The 13,348-nt window shown below is 45.3% G+C and overlaps 1 protein-coding gene across 1 annotated transcript in view; it reads left to right on the top strand.

Annotated features, from left to right (window-relative positions):
- ZNF366 (zinc finger protein 366) overlaps positions 1–13,348 on the top strand; it is a 276,041-nt gene that overhangs the window by 134,818 nt on the left and 127,875 nt on the right. Inside the window, exon 2 of the mRNA XM_033929137.1 lies at positions 8,114–8,256. The gene's annotated coding sequence lies outside the window, so the exon portion shown is untranslated. The remainder of the gene's footprint in view (positions 1–8,113; positions 8,257–13,348) is intronic.

Raw genomic sequence — 13,348 nt, 5'->3', positions numbered from 1 at the left:
GGGGCAGGCAGAAAGACAGAGAGACAGAAAAACAGGGGGCCAGGCAGAGACACAGAGAGAAAGAAAAACAGGGAGCCAGGCAGAGACAGAGAAACAAAAACTGGTTGCCAGGGAGAGAGACAGAGGGCCAGGCAGAGAGACAGCCAGAAAGATAAACAGGGGGCCAGGCAGAAAGACAGAAAGACAGCCATCCACACAGCGGCAAAGGAAAGAGATAGAGAAATAAAGAAAGAATGACAGACAGACAGTGGGCCAGAAAGACAGACAGCCAGCAGCCAAGGACCATTCAAAACACAGCCATCAGACTCATCTACGCTCTTAGAAAATTTGACCACATTACTCTCGCCTATGTAGACTCTCACTGGCTTTCAATAAAAGCAAGAACTCAATTCAAATTCTATTGTCTACTATTTAAAGTAACCCATGGCACTGCCCCCAGCTACTTAAGCAACCGCCAAACCGCTACCACTCACCCAGGTCAAGGAGAACTCAGAACCTATTCATCTTCCCCCCTCATAATGGTACCCGACGTAAGAAACTTTACGACAGCCTTCTGGCGACACAGGCAGCGAAAATTGACCCAACATCACCAAACTGATGATCAAAACAACAGACATCAAAGTGTTTCGAAAAGAAATCAAAACAGTCCTATTCAAAAAACACGTCCTCACTCACTAATCTCCTCCCAATCGTACATGCTTTCTCCCAAGCGAATAGCACATCAGTCATTCCCTCGAACCTCACCTACCATAAAAAAAAAACCAAAACATTCAGATTCCTTAAAAAGCATCTACCACAAGTATCCAATAAACTTTTTCCTTCAATGCTAGGTAATCTTCTTCTATTACCTGAACATATTGTTTTTCTCCACTGTATCCTATAACTACTTGAATCTTTATATGTAATTTTTCAATTATATTATGTAATGTACAAGAATCACTGTTATATAATTCTCTCGGTAATATCCAGATATCTTCTAATTTGTAATCCGCTTAGAACCGCAAGGCACAAGCGGAATAGAAATCACTAATGTAATGTAATGTAAGAGAAAGAAAAAACCAGACAGATAGACAGCGGCCAAGGAGACAGAGAGAAAGAATGACAGACAAAAAGGGAGAAAGACAGACAGAAGGAAAGACAAGCAGACAAGGGGTTAGAGAGACAGATAGTAAGAAAGAATGTCAGACAGACAGGATGCCAGAAAGACAGACAGATAGAAAAACAGACAGCCAACAGCCAAGGAGAGAGAGAGAGAGAGAAAAAAAAAAAAATACAGAGACAGACAGCGGCCAAGGAGAGAGAGAGAAAGAAAGAAAAAAGACATACAGACGGCCAGCGGCCAAGGAGAAAGAGAGAAAGAATGATATACAGACAGGGGGACAGATAGAAAGACAGAAAGGCAGAGAGATAGACAGAAATAAAGACAGACAGCCAGAAACCAAGAAAAGAAAGAGAGAAACAAACAAACAAAAAAAAAAGACAGACAGTGGGCAAGGGAGAGAGACAGAAAGAAAAGGGCCAGGGAGAAAGAAAGACATACATCCTATATAATGTTCCCTGTCGCCATGTTTTCTGATCCGTGGCCGGATTCTATTTTAGAACGCGGCGGCAGGGAACACTCTGGCCACTCCACTCCTCCCGTCCTCGCTCACCAACCGCTGGAAGAAGCACAGGCAAGCTCTCTCTCTGCCCGCCGCTCTGTCACTCCTCACACGCGCACAACGCCGAGCCAACAGGTCACTGCCCAGTAGAAGCCCCAACACAGCGCCGACCATAAGGGAATTGCGAACTGGAGCCCCGCCCCGACACAACCCTCCAAGACAAGCAGCACGGACATGGAGCCCCGAAGGCAGCCCGAAAACACGTGCCAACTGTGCCTAACAGGCCCGGCGCACAGCTCCAACCGTGCAACCACTGTGCGCTAACTGAAGAAAACGCCACGGACACCCGCCCGTAAGGCAGGCTCTCAGGATGACGCCTGCAGCTCCGAGCAGCCAGCGCTCCTGACATGCAGCCCGCCAGGAAGAGGTGCTGTTGGACCGGCGGAGCAAGGAAGACGGACAGGGGGAGCAGGGAAGAGGTGCTACTGGACCGTGGGAGCAGGAAAGAGGGGAGCAGGGAAGAGGTGCTACTGGACCGGGGAGCAAGGAAGAGGAACAGGGGGAGCAGGGAAGAGGTGCTACTGGACCGTGGGAGCAGGAAAGAGGGGAGCAGGGAAGAGGTGCTACTGGACCGTGTGAGCAGGGAGGAGGGACAGGGGGAGGAGGGAAGAAGTGATACTGGACTGTGGGAGCAAGGAAGAGAGACAGCAGGAGCAGGGAAGAGGTGCTGCTGGACAGGGAAGTGGAGTGGGCAGGGAAATGCTGCTGGTGAAAAAAGGGGGCTCGGGCTGAAAGGGAACAGATGGGAGAAGGGGGTTGGGGGGGTAAAAATGGGTTGGGAGCTGGGGCTAAAAATAGAGGACATGTGAGGGAAGGAGGCTTTACTAGCACCCGTTAATGTTAACGGGATTAAACACTAGTCTGTCAATAAAGCTAGAATTCTGGAAATAAAAATCAAGTTGGCACAAAAGGATAGATATCTAGAGAATTGAAAACAAGTCTTCCATAGGCTTGACATCTTGAGAGAAGAAACTATCCTCCAAGTCTTAAAGTCTGGAAAGTTCAGAAGACTGAATACATAGAAATATATATAGAGAGAGAAATAGCCTATCACAAGGGTAAAATTCATGGAGAAGATGAAAATGTCTGTCCTAAAAGTCTAGAGAGAGCTGAAAAGCTTGTCTTAAGTCTAGCTCAGAGAAATGGAAATGTTTTTCCCTAAAGGTAAGAAATCAAGAGAGAGAGAAAATTATATCTAAAAGGGATAGAAATCTGGAATAAGGAAACAAGGCTAAAATCCTAGATAGAAGAAAAACGTGACTCAAAGGATAGACTTTTTCTTTTGTCCAGATTAATAGAATGTAGGTTCAGATTTTTTCCATCTCTGCAGATTTCTGTCTTGAAAGGGTAAAAATCCAGAGAAAGGAAAAAAGTCAACCCTAAAAGCTAGAATCCTGGAGAATGCTGAAGCTGAATTGAGCAAGAGAGGAATTGGAGGAAACGCACCGGTTTGTAAAACCCAGTAGGAACATGTCTGTAATGTGCATATGACTCCAGAATGCGTAAGCGTCTAATAGTAGATTATATAGAAAGAAATGTCAGTCCACAGACTATGAGATAAACTGGAGCAAAAAGAAAAAAACATCCAAAAAGGATGTAGTGGCCTCCTCATCTCCCCTTATAGCCACACCCAAACCTCCGTGGCCTTTTAAAATAAAAAGAAATTGTAGGAAAAAGTTTTGTAGAAAATTCTGGAGAGAGGAGAAAGGTTTGTTCTAAAGGCTAAAAGCTTGTAGAAAGGGTAATGTTTCCTCAAAGGCTAGAAATCAAAAGAGAGAGAAAAATTCTGTCTTTAAAGGATGGAAATCTGGAAAATGGAAAAAAGGCAATCTTAAAATCTACAAACATGGAGAAGAAAAACGGCTGAACCAAAAGATAGAAATCTGGAGAGAAGAAAATAATCTGAATCCAAAGTTTACAAATCTAGACAGAAGAAAAAAGTATGTCTTCACAGGGTAGAAATCTGTAGAAAAGGAAAATATATGTGCAAAGGATAAAAGTATGAAGAGAAGAAATAGGTTTGTCCAAAGGAGAGAATTCTGGAGAAAGGGAAATCATAATAATAAAATGCTAGAGCGCGCATGCGCTCTTGAAAAATCGTGAGTCCTGGCGCCGTGAGGTGTGCTTCTGTGGCAGTATTCTAATTGACACCTCACGGCGCTTGCAGGGGCTGGAGGCGCGCGACTGTGGAGTTTTGTCAGCACGGTCGTCTTCAGGAGCATTTGGCAGTTTGTGGACCGGCAAGAGAGTGGCGGTTTCAAGCGGCAGCGCCGGCATTTTCTCTCCTGTTAGTGGAGAGTGTCGGTTTTGGGGTGTGCAGCCGCTGTTACAAAGCCAAGGAGAGAGAGAGAGAGAGAGAAAAAAAAAATACAGAGACAGACAGCGGCCAAGGAGAGAGAGAGAGAGAGAAAGAAAGAAAAAAAGACATACAGACGGCCAGCGGCCAAGGAGAAAGAGAGAAAGAATGATATACAGACAGGGGGACAGATAGAAAGACAGAGAGATAGACAGAAATAAAGACAGACAGCCAGAAACCAAGAAAAGAAAGAGATAAACAAACAAACAAAAAAAAAAGACAGACAGTGGGCAAGGGAGAGAGACAGAAAGAAAAGGGCTAGGGAGAAAGAAAGACTTACATCCTATATAATGTTCCCTGTCACCATGTTTTCTGATCCGTGGCCGGATTCTATTTTAGAACGCGGCGGCAGGGAACACTCTGGCCACTCCACTCCTCCCGTCCTCGCTCACCAACCGCTTGAAGAAGCACAGGCAAGCTCTCTCTCTGCCCGCTGCTCTGTCACTCCTCACATGTGCACAACGCCGAGCCAACAGGTCACTGCCCAGTAGAAGCCCCAACACAGTGCCGACCATAAGGGAGTTGCGCACAGGAGCCCCCCTCCCGACACATCCCTCTAAGACAAGCAGCACGGAAATGGAGCCTCGAAGGCAGCCCGAAAACACGTGCCGACTCTGCCTAAAAGGCCCGGCGCACAGCTCCAACTGTGCAACCACTGTGCGCTAACTGAAGAAAACGCCACGGACGCCCAACCGCAAGGCAGGCTCTCAGGATGACGCCTGAAGCTCCGAGCAGCCAGCGCTCCTGACATGCAGCCCGCCAGGAAGAGGTGATGTTGAACCGGGGGAGCAAGGAAGACGGACAGGGGAAGCAGGGAAGAGGTGCTATTGGGCCGGGGGAGCAGGTAAGAGGTGCTACTGGAACGTGGGAGCAGGAAAGAGGGACAGGGGGAGCAGGGAAGAGGTGCTACTGGACCGTGGGAGCAGGGAGGAGGGACAGGGGGAGGAGGGAAGAAGTGATACTGGACTGTGGGAGCAAGGAAGAAGGACAGGGGGAGCAGGGAAGAGGTGCTGCTGGACAGGGAAGTGGAGTGGGCAGGGCAATGCTGCTGGTGAGAAAAGGGGGTTCGGGCTGAAAGGGAACAGATGGGAGAAGGGGGATGGGGGTAAAAATGGGTTTGGAGCTGGGGCTGAATATAGGGGACATATGAGGGAAGGAGGCTTTACTAGCACCCGTTAATGTTAACGGGATTAAATACTAGTCTGTCAATAAAGCTAGAATTCTGGAAATAAAAATCAAGTTGGCACCAAAGGTTCTAGAGAATTGAAAACAAGTCTTCCAAAGGCTTGACATCTTGAGAGAAGAAACTATCCTCAAAGTCTTAAAGTCTGGAAAGTTCAGAAGACTGAATACATAGAAATCTAGAGAGAGAGAGAAATAGCCTATCACAAGGGTAAGATGCATGGAGAAAATGAAAATGTCTGTCCTAAAAGGTTAGTCTAGAGAGAGGTGAAAAGCTTGTCTTAAGTCTAGCTCAGAGAAATGGAAATGTTTTTCCCTAAAGGTAAAAAATCAATAGAGAGAGAAAATTATGTCTAAAAGGGATAGAAATCTGGAATAAGGAAACAAGGCTAAAATCCTAGATAGAAGAAAAACATGTGACTCAAAGGATAGACTTTTTCTTTTGTCCAGATTAATAGACTGTGGGTTCAGATTTTTTCCAACTCTGCAGATTTCTGTCTTCAAAGGGTAGAAATCCGGAGAAAGGAAAAAAGTCAACCCTAAAAGCTAGAATCCTGGAGAACGCTGAAGCTGAATTGAGCAAGAGTGGAATTGGAGGAAACGCACCGGTATGTAAAACCCAGTAGGAACATGTTTGTAATGCGCATATGACTCCAGAATGCGTAAGCATCTGATAGTAGACTATATAGAAAAAAATGTCAGTCCACAGACTATGAGATAAACTGGAGCAAAACGAAAAAAACTTCCAAAAAGGATGTAGTGGCTTCCTCATCTCCCCTTATAGCCACACCCAAACCTCCGTGGCCTTTTAGAATAAAAAGAAATTGGAGAAAAAAGTTTTGTAGGGACTTCTGGAGAGAGGAGAAAGGTTTGTTCTAAAGTATAAAAGCTTGTAGAAAGGTTAATGTTTTCTCAAAGGCTAGAAATCAAAAGAGAGAGAATAATTCTGTCTTTAAAGGATAGAAATGTGGAAAAAAGAAAAAAGACAATCTTAAAATCTAGAAACCTAGAGAGAAGAAATACATCTGAACCAAAGGACAGAAATCTGGAGAGAAAAGGAAATAATCTGAACACAAAGATTACTAATCTAGACAGAAGAAAAAAGTCTGTCTTCACAGGGTAGAAATCTAAGGAAAATATATGCAGCAAAGGATAGAAGTATGAAGAGAGGAAATAGTTTTGTCCAAAGAGAGAATTCTGGAGAGAGGGAAATCTGTCAATAATGCTAGAATTCTGGAAATAAAAATCAAGTTGGCACAAAAGGATAGATATCTAGAGAGTTTTAAAGAAGTCTCCCAAAGGCTTTACATCTTGAGAGAAGAAACTATCCCCAAAGGCTTAAAGTTTGGAGAGGAGTTAAAGTCTGTCCTCAAAGTTTAGAAGACTGAATACATAGAAATCTAGAGAGAGAGAAATAGTCTATCAGAGGGGCAAAATGCATCAGGAAAGTAAAATGTCTGTCCTAAAAGGTTAGCAGTCTAAAGAGAGGTGAAAGGCTTATCTTAAAGCCTGCTCAGAGAAATGTAAAATGTTTTTTCCCCTAAAGGAAAGAAATCTAGAGAGAGAGAAAAATTATGTCTAAAAGGGAAATAAATGTGGAAAAAGAAAAAAGGCTAAAATCCTAGATAGAAAACAAAATGGGACTCAAAGGATGGCCTAAAGAGGAAAGGGGTAGAGGGTGCAATTATGTGATTTAATATACTAAATCACATAAGCGTACACTTAGTGTGGCTGAATGTAATAAAAGCTGAACATAATAAAAGTATCACACCCGATTTACCCACAGTTCAAGCATGCACAACATACACGCATCTTACGCCGAGTGCGGCTGAATGTAATAGAAGTGTCACACCCAATTTACCCATAGCTCAAATGCTCATAGCATACAGTATTTTGTATTAAAGTTTTTGGGTTGTGGAACGAACGAATCGTCTGAGTTTCCATTATTTCCTATGGGGAAATTCGCTTTGATATAAGAGTGCTTTGGATTAAGAACATGCTTCTGGAACAAATTATGCCCACAACCCAAGGTTTTACTGTAATCCAAATGAATTTGTACTTTAACATCACATAAATAAAAATATATCCTGTAAGCACCTACGTTTCCTTCATAAATATTCACTGTTAATGCTTCTCAATTTAAGCATGGTGCATTTGATACTCCTGAACACCAACACATGCGTGGTAAAATTCTAACATAGTTGCCAATGCTGACAATCTTGAATGTTCTTAAAACTAAAATGTAATTCAACAAATTACTTCCTTCCAAAAACTTTTGCATCGCGACATTATATGAAAAAGGAAAAACTTGTAGGTACGTACACTTCTCTCATAAGCATTAACTTCTGCTGCTCATGAATGCTTAAAAAAATGGCGCTTATATTTTCAAGCGGACCGGTGTATGCGTATTAGGAATGTATGAAAGTTTAAAATTCTCATAAGGCATATTTGTTTGATTTAATTTACATCATGAGTAACAACAGTAATGACCATATCCAGTTTGAGACACCCATCCCTCCACAACAAATAGTGCAGGATCTTCTCATATGAACACAGACCATTCAGTAATGCTGTTAATGTCATCAGGAAATAAACTATTCAGTCTTTGAATCCACTGCAATTCTCTTTGTTTTAAGTCTTTGAACTCGATCTCCTACCTGCATAGATTTGTGTTCAATATCTATAGCAAGACATCTCAAATCTTCAAACTTGTGTTTTAATGGCGTGCAATGTTCCACTATAACTTCTATGAGATCTATCCCTAGGACTAATTGTTCATGAGACTGACAATGGCTAGACATCAGATATTCCCTGTTTCCCTCTCGTTCTTCCAAGTTTCCTTTTTTAATTTAATTTTAATGCAATGTATCCTAACCATTTCCCTTCTGTCGCATGTTGTGTCTATTATCTGTAGGTTCAGATTTTTTCCAACTCTCAAGATTTCTGTTTTCAAAGGGTAGAAATCCGGAGAAAGGAAAAAAGTCAACACTAAAAGCTAGAATCCTGGAGAATGCTGAAGCTGAATTGAGCAAGAGAGGAATTGGAGGAAACGCACCGGTATGTAAAACCCAGTAGGAATCTGTCTGTAATGCGCATATGACTCCAGAATGCGTAAGCGTGTGATAGTTCAATATATAGAAATAAATGTTAGTCTACAGACTATGAGATAAACTGGAGCAAAAAGAAAAAAACATCCAAAAAGGATGTAGTGGCCTCCTCATAGCCATACCCAAACCTCCGTGGCCTTTTAGAATAAAAAGAAATCAAGAGAGAGAGAAAATTATGTCTAAAAGGGATAGAAATCTTTCCCCAACAGCTAGTCGGTCACGGCCTAGCTGCTCTGCCCCCAAATTCCCATATCTTAAATTCAATTCCAATAAACCCAGTAGCAAGACCTGCGGTGTCGCCCGGCCTCACATCTGTCTGTGGTGGTACCGCACAAAGTCTACAACATTATAATCACTACTTATTCTTCCCACATCCCTGGCCGCCTGGAAGGATCCCCTTCCCATTTCCGCACAGCTGCGACCCACCCCCCCACCCCACTAAACATCCTCATAACAACAACACCCCATCCATAACCAACCCAATGAACCCTCTCCCCTCCCCCTCACCCCCCCCGAATCCGCAAAATCCTAAACCTTTTCCAAAATACAAACCCAACCAACAGGGAGGGAAGGGCAGGCAACTAAAATAACTTCAAATACCCACTCCCTTAAATTTTTTCTTTTCCACAGACGCCTGCCCTCCTCATACCCAATCTCCCTCAACCACCCAACCTCCCTCAACCAACACCTCACTTCTCCCGCCCGAATTCCACCAATCACTACCCCAATCATTCCCACAAATCACTCACCATTCTAATCCTCTTTCCACATTCCAAGTTCCACCAATCCCAGCTTTAACTTTCCTCACCAACTGCCCACACTTACCCAATCATCATCCCCCTTTTCTATCCCCCCCCCATGATTCTTTCAATAAATATTTTTTGCTGGGCTCGCCAATATTATGAGCCCTCTGTTATACACAGTGAGCTTTCATAACATTCGGACTCGCACCATGCACACAACTCACAAATTACTATAAATAAAACTACAAACACTTGGCTGAAAATTTGGCCGCAGCTTTATTAATTCATTTAAACAACTAACAATATACATCCACTTTTATCCCTCTCTTCCTTGGCGGCCTTTAGTTTCCTTTCCCCAACAGCTAGTCGGTCACGACCTAGCTGCTCTGCCCCCAAATTCCCATATCTTAAATTCAATTCCAATAAATCCAATAGCAAGACCTGCGGTGTCGCCCGGCCTCACATCTGTCTGTGGCGGTGCCGCACACAGTCTACAACATTATATTCACTACTTATTCTTCCCACCTCCCTGGCCGACTGGAAGGATTCCCTTCCCATTTCCACCAAAGCGGTGACAGCATACGCTTGTCACCGCTCCCCACTAAATGCACTAAACTGCAGCCAAATCAAGCCTGGTATAAAGATTCTAACAAATCCTGAACTGTGCTTAAGAAAATGTTTAACCCTATATCAGATAAGTGGACTCCATCAGGGCGATAGAGACCAGGACAATCCGCAGTCAACAAATCATGACTCAATATCATACCCCCCATACATCCAACCCATCTAGCCACATCCACGTTCATACGCTGCCGCAGACGCTCAATCCCTTGCTCAGAGCGAGCATCCTTCCATAGCAAACGAGGGATAATCTTGGACCATACTATACGAGTTAAAGGAAATTGTGAGAAGATATGGATAAAATCCCTCTTCATCTGGTTAATTAAATCAACACCCTTAACATAACATAAATCATTCCCACCCAAATGTATCAAAATTAAATCAGGATATGAAAAACGTGCACCTTCCAACAATGTAGGCAAAAGTTGATTCCAGCGCATTCCTCGCTGTCCCATCCAGTGAATGTCGATACCAAGACCAGCCAGGCCAAGATTCAACCTCCGTCTGGATTCAGCTGCATGTTTTTGCGCCCAGAACAGTCAGATACAAATATCAACTGGCAAATTCCGGATGGAAACTAAACAGAAAACAAAGAAAAAATTGACAGCACAATCAGGAAGACACTGGACGAACATAACCCAAATATCTATTAGAAGCCCAACGCCCGGGGGTCACGTGATGCACTCATCCTGATCAGACGTGTCTGAGTACCTCTCCCGAACTCTGGGCTGATTTTTAGCCATATCCCGCTATATATTTGCATTTCCAGCCTGTTTTCTTTGGCTACCGGTTGGGGCAAGGTCTTGGCTGCTCGTCTGTACCAATTCTGGCAGGGGCGCTTCGTTATGCCGGCCAGAGTCCAGAGGTCTACTAAAGTTGTAAGAGGCCCTGCTACACCAGCTAAGATGGCGGATAATACTTCATCTGACCGCATGCAGCTCACCCCCACCATCATGCTGCAGGCGGATGCAATCGAGGAGCTGAAAAAACATCTTACAACCTTTTTGGACGACAAGCTAACGCGCTTGCAATCCACGGTTGACGGTCTAAAAGACTCGGTGGAGCGGCAGACCACTCGCCTGCAACACGTGGAGGACAGGGTCTCGGAGCAGGATGATCGCACGGTGGCTCTGGAGGCGGGAGTCCGTGCCCTGGAGGAGAAGTGCCGCAAACTGGAGGACCGGGCTGAAGATATTGAGAACAGGAGCCGTAGAAATAACATACGGCTTATCGGACTTCCAGAATCAATTTCGGGTGCGAGTTTGCATGACCTGGTCTCCACGTGGCTACCTAAGGAGTTGGAGATGGATAATGGAGATTCGCCCCTCCTGGTTGAGAGAGTGCATCGGATCGGAGCCTACAGGGAGGGAGAACGGAAGCCGAGGCCGGTCATTGCACGTATTCTTAATTTCGCTGACAAGACTAAGCTTATGCTTCAATATAAAGCGAAAGGCACAGTCTCGTATGAAGGCCAGCGGCTTCTCCTGTTTCAGGATTACTCCCCTCGGGTCTCTGAGCAGCGCCGTGCTATGGCTCCGTATTGCACGCAGCTCCACACGAAGCAGCTGCGTTTTGCCTTGCAATACCCGGCAAAACTGAGGGTCCACCATGCCAACAAATCGCACTATTTTAACACTCCGGCGGAAATTCGAGCCTTTCTAGAGAGCTTGCCAGACTGAGTATCCTGCACTTGCCTGTACCTTACCTTTCCAGTCTGCACTGCAACGGAGACTCGATCCAGCTCTGTGCCTTGTGAGGATGATACCCTGCTGTAACATTGCTGATCTGGACTTTTTGTGATGCTCACCTATTTGATTTGGCTTTTTTCCTCTCTTTCCCTCTTTTCTTTGCTGTTTGGGGACCTCTGGGATCCGGGGAGGACCTGTTGTCTCCAGTTGGGAGTGTGAGCTGGTGATCCTTGGGCCCTAGACCGAGTGGAAATGGTCTCGGGGTCCTATCCTTTATTTTTCCTATTTCTTTTACTATCCTGCTCATGTGATTCTTCTTGCTAGGCGGGGGCTCGAGGCTATGTGCCCCTTTTGTGAGCCTGCTTCTGCTCGTTGCTGCCTTCATGGCTACGGTTCTCAGCCGGGCAGTGAGTGGGGCGCGTGCTGTTGAGTCCCCTCGCTTTTCTGATTTCCTCCTTATCTGGGTTTTTGCTTGCTGTATCTAGCGTCTTCTCACTTTTCTCTCCTGGACCTTGGGGTGGGTTGGAGGGGGGATCTGGGTCTGGGGTGGATTGTTTGGGTATGCAGGGGTAGCCGTTCTCTGGCTCCAGTGGGTCTCTGGGAGATTGTAATGTGCAATACCTGTGCTTTGCTCCGATCTTACTGTGTATTTCTTTATTGATTTCACTGGGTTGCCCCCTGAGGGGATGTTGTTTTTGGGACTGCTGGGCTTTTCATCGGGGCATGAGGGGATTTCTTTTCACGTATTTCTGGGAGGTAGGGGTTTTCGGGTTTGTTGGGAGTATTGCTTTGTTGGGTAGGAGTTTGTGGGCAGGGGTCTGGTAGCTCTATAGAGTGGGTATAGACTGGGGTGTTATGGGGTGGGATAGGGAGTCAAGGTTCGGTTAGCGGGATGTCCTTTTCTGCCAGATATCGGCTTAGGGTAAGGGAGGGGGGAGGGGTGGTTGTGTGCAGACAGTTTTCCTTGGGATTGGGGTATTGGAGAGTCAGGGGAGAACTTTCCGGGAGTAGGGCGTGTGGTGGTAGGGGGGGTAGGATGTGTGTTGTATGGCTGTGGATGCTTGTCGGGGGGGTGTGAATGGGGGTGGTGGGGTGGTGATTAAGGGTCGTGATGACTGGGGGGCCGGAGGGGCTGCGGGACGTCTGTTTTTCTCTGGAGCCGGGCTTGGCTGGGAGGTCCGGTTTCTGGCATGCTTTTCTTTCTGTGCAAATAGATTGCTATGGTGGCTTTTTCTGCTCAGTAGTTATGGTTAACTTAACTGTAGTTACTCTGAATGTAGATGGTATACACTCTCCAGTTAAACGCAAAAAAATCCTCACTTGGCTTCGGCAACACCACGTTGACGTAGCTTTCCTGCAGGAAACACACCTGACGGGTACTGAACATGAGAAACTACGGAGAGAATGGGTGGGAGATGTGAGTTACTCCGCTTACAATGGAAGGCAGAGAGGGGTGGCCGTTTTACTGCACAAACACTTACCATTCCAAACTCATAAGATTATTTCAGATAGAGATGGCCGATATGTCATTGTGGTGGGAGAGGTCTGGGGTTCTCAGCTCCTCTTCTGCAACCTATATGCCCCAAATGTTTATAGTCATAGTTTTTTTTCTGGGCTGCTGGGAATTCTAGCTCAATATCCCACTTATCAATTGATTGTGGGGGGGGATTTTAATATTACTGCTGATTCGACCTTGGATTGCTCTCCTGCCAAGCCGCGGCCTAGACACTATGCTCGCATGGGGGGGAATTTTTTATGTGCTCAGCTGGAGGTAGTGGACGCTTGGAGAACTCTTCATCCATTTGATAGGGAATATACCTTTTACTCTAACCCTCATTCTGCGTATTCCCGTTTGGATTACTTTCTGGTGTCCACCAATTTTTTCGCCTGCGTGGATAGGGTTACTGTTGAAGATGTCCCCTTCTCTGATCACTCGGCGGTGGTGCTTACTTTAGGGATCACGGGCCTGAAGGGGGATAGAACTTGGCGG

This window comes from Geotrypetes seraphini, chromosome 1 (assembly GCF_902459505.1).
Source record: "Geotrypetes seraphini chromosome 1, aGeoSer1.1, whole genome shotgun sequence".
In the NCBI taxonomy this organism is placed as follows: Eukaryota; Metazoa; Chordata; class Amphibia; order Gymnophiona; family Dermophiidae; genus Geotrypetes; species Geotrypetes seraphini.
This window is presented reverse-complemented; position numbering and strand designations above follow the sequence as displayed.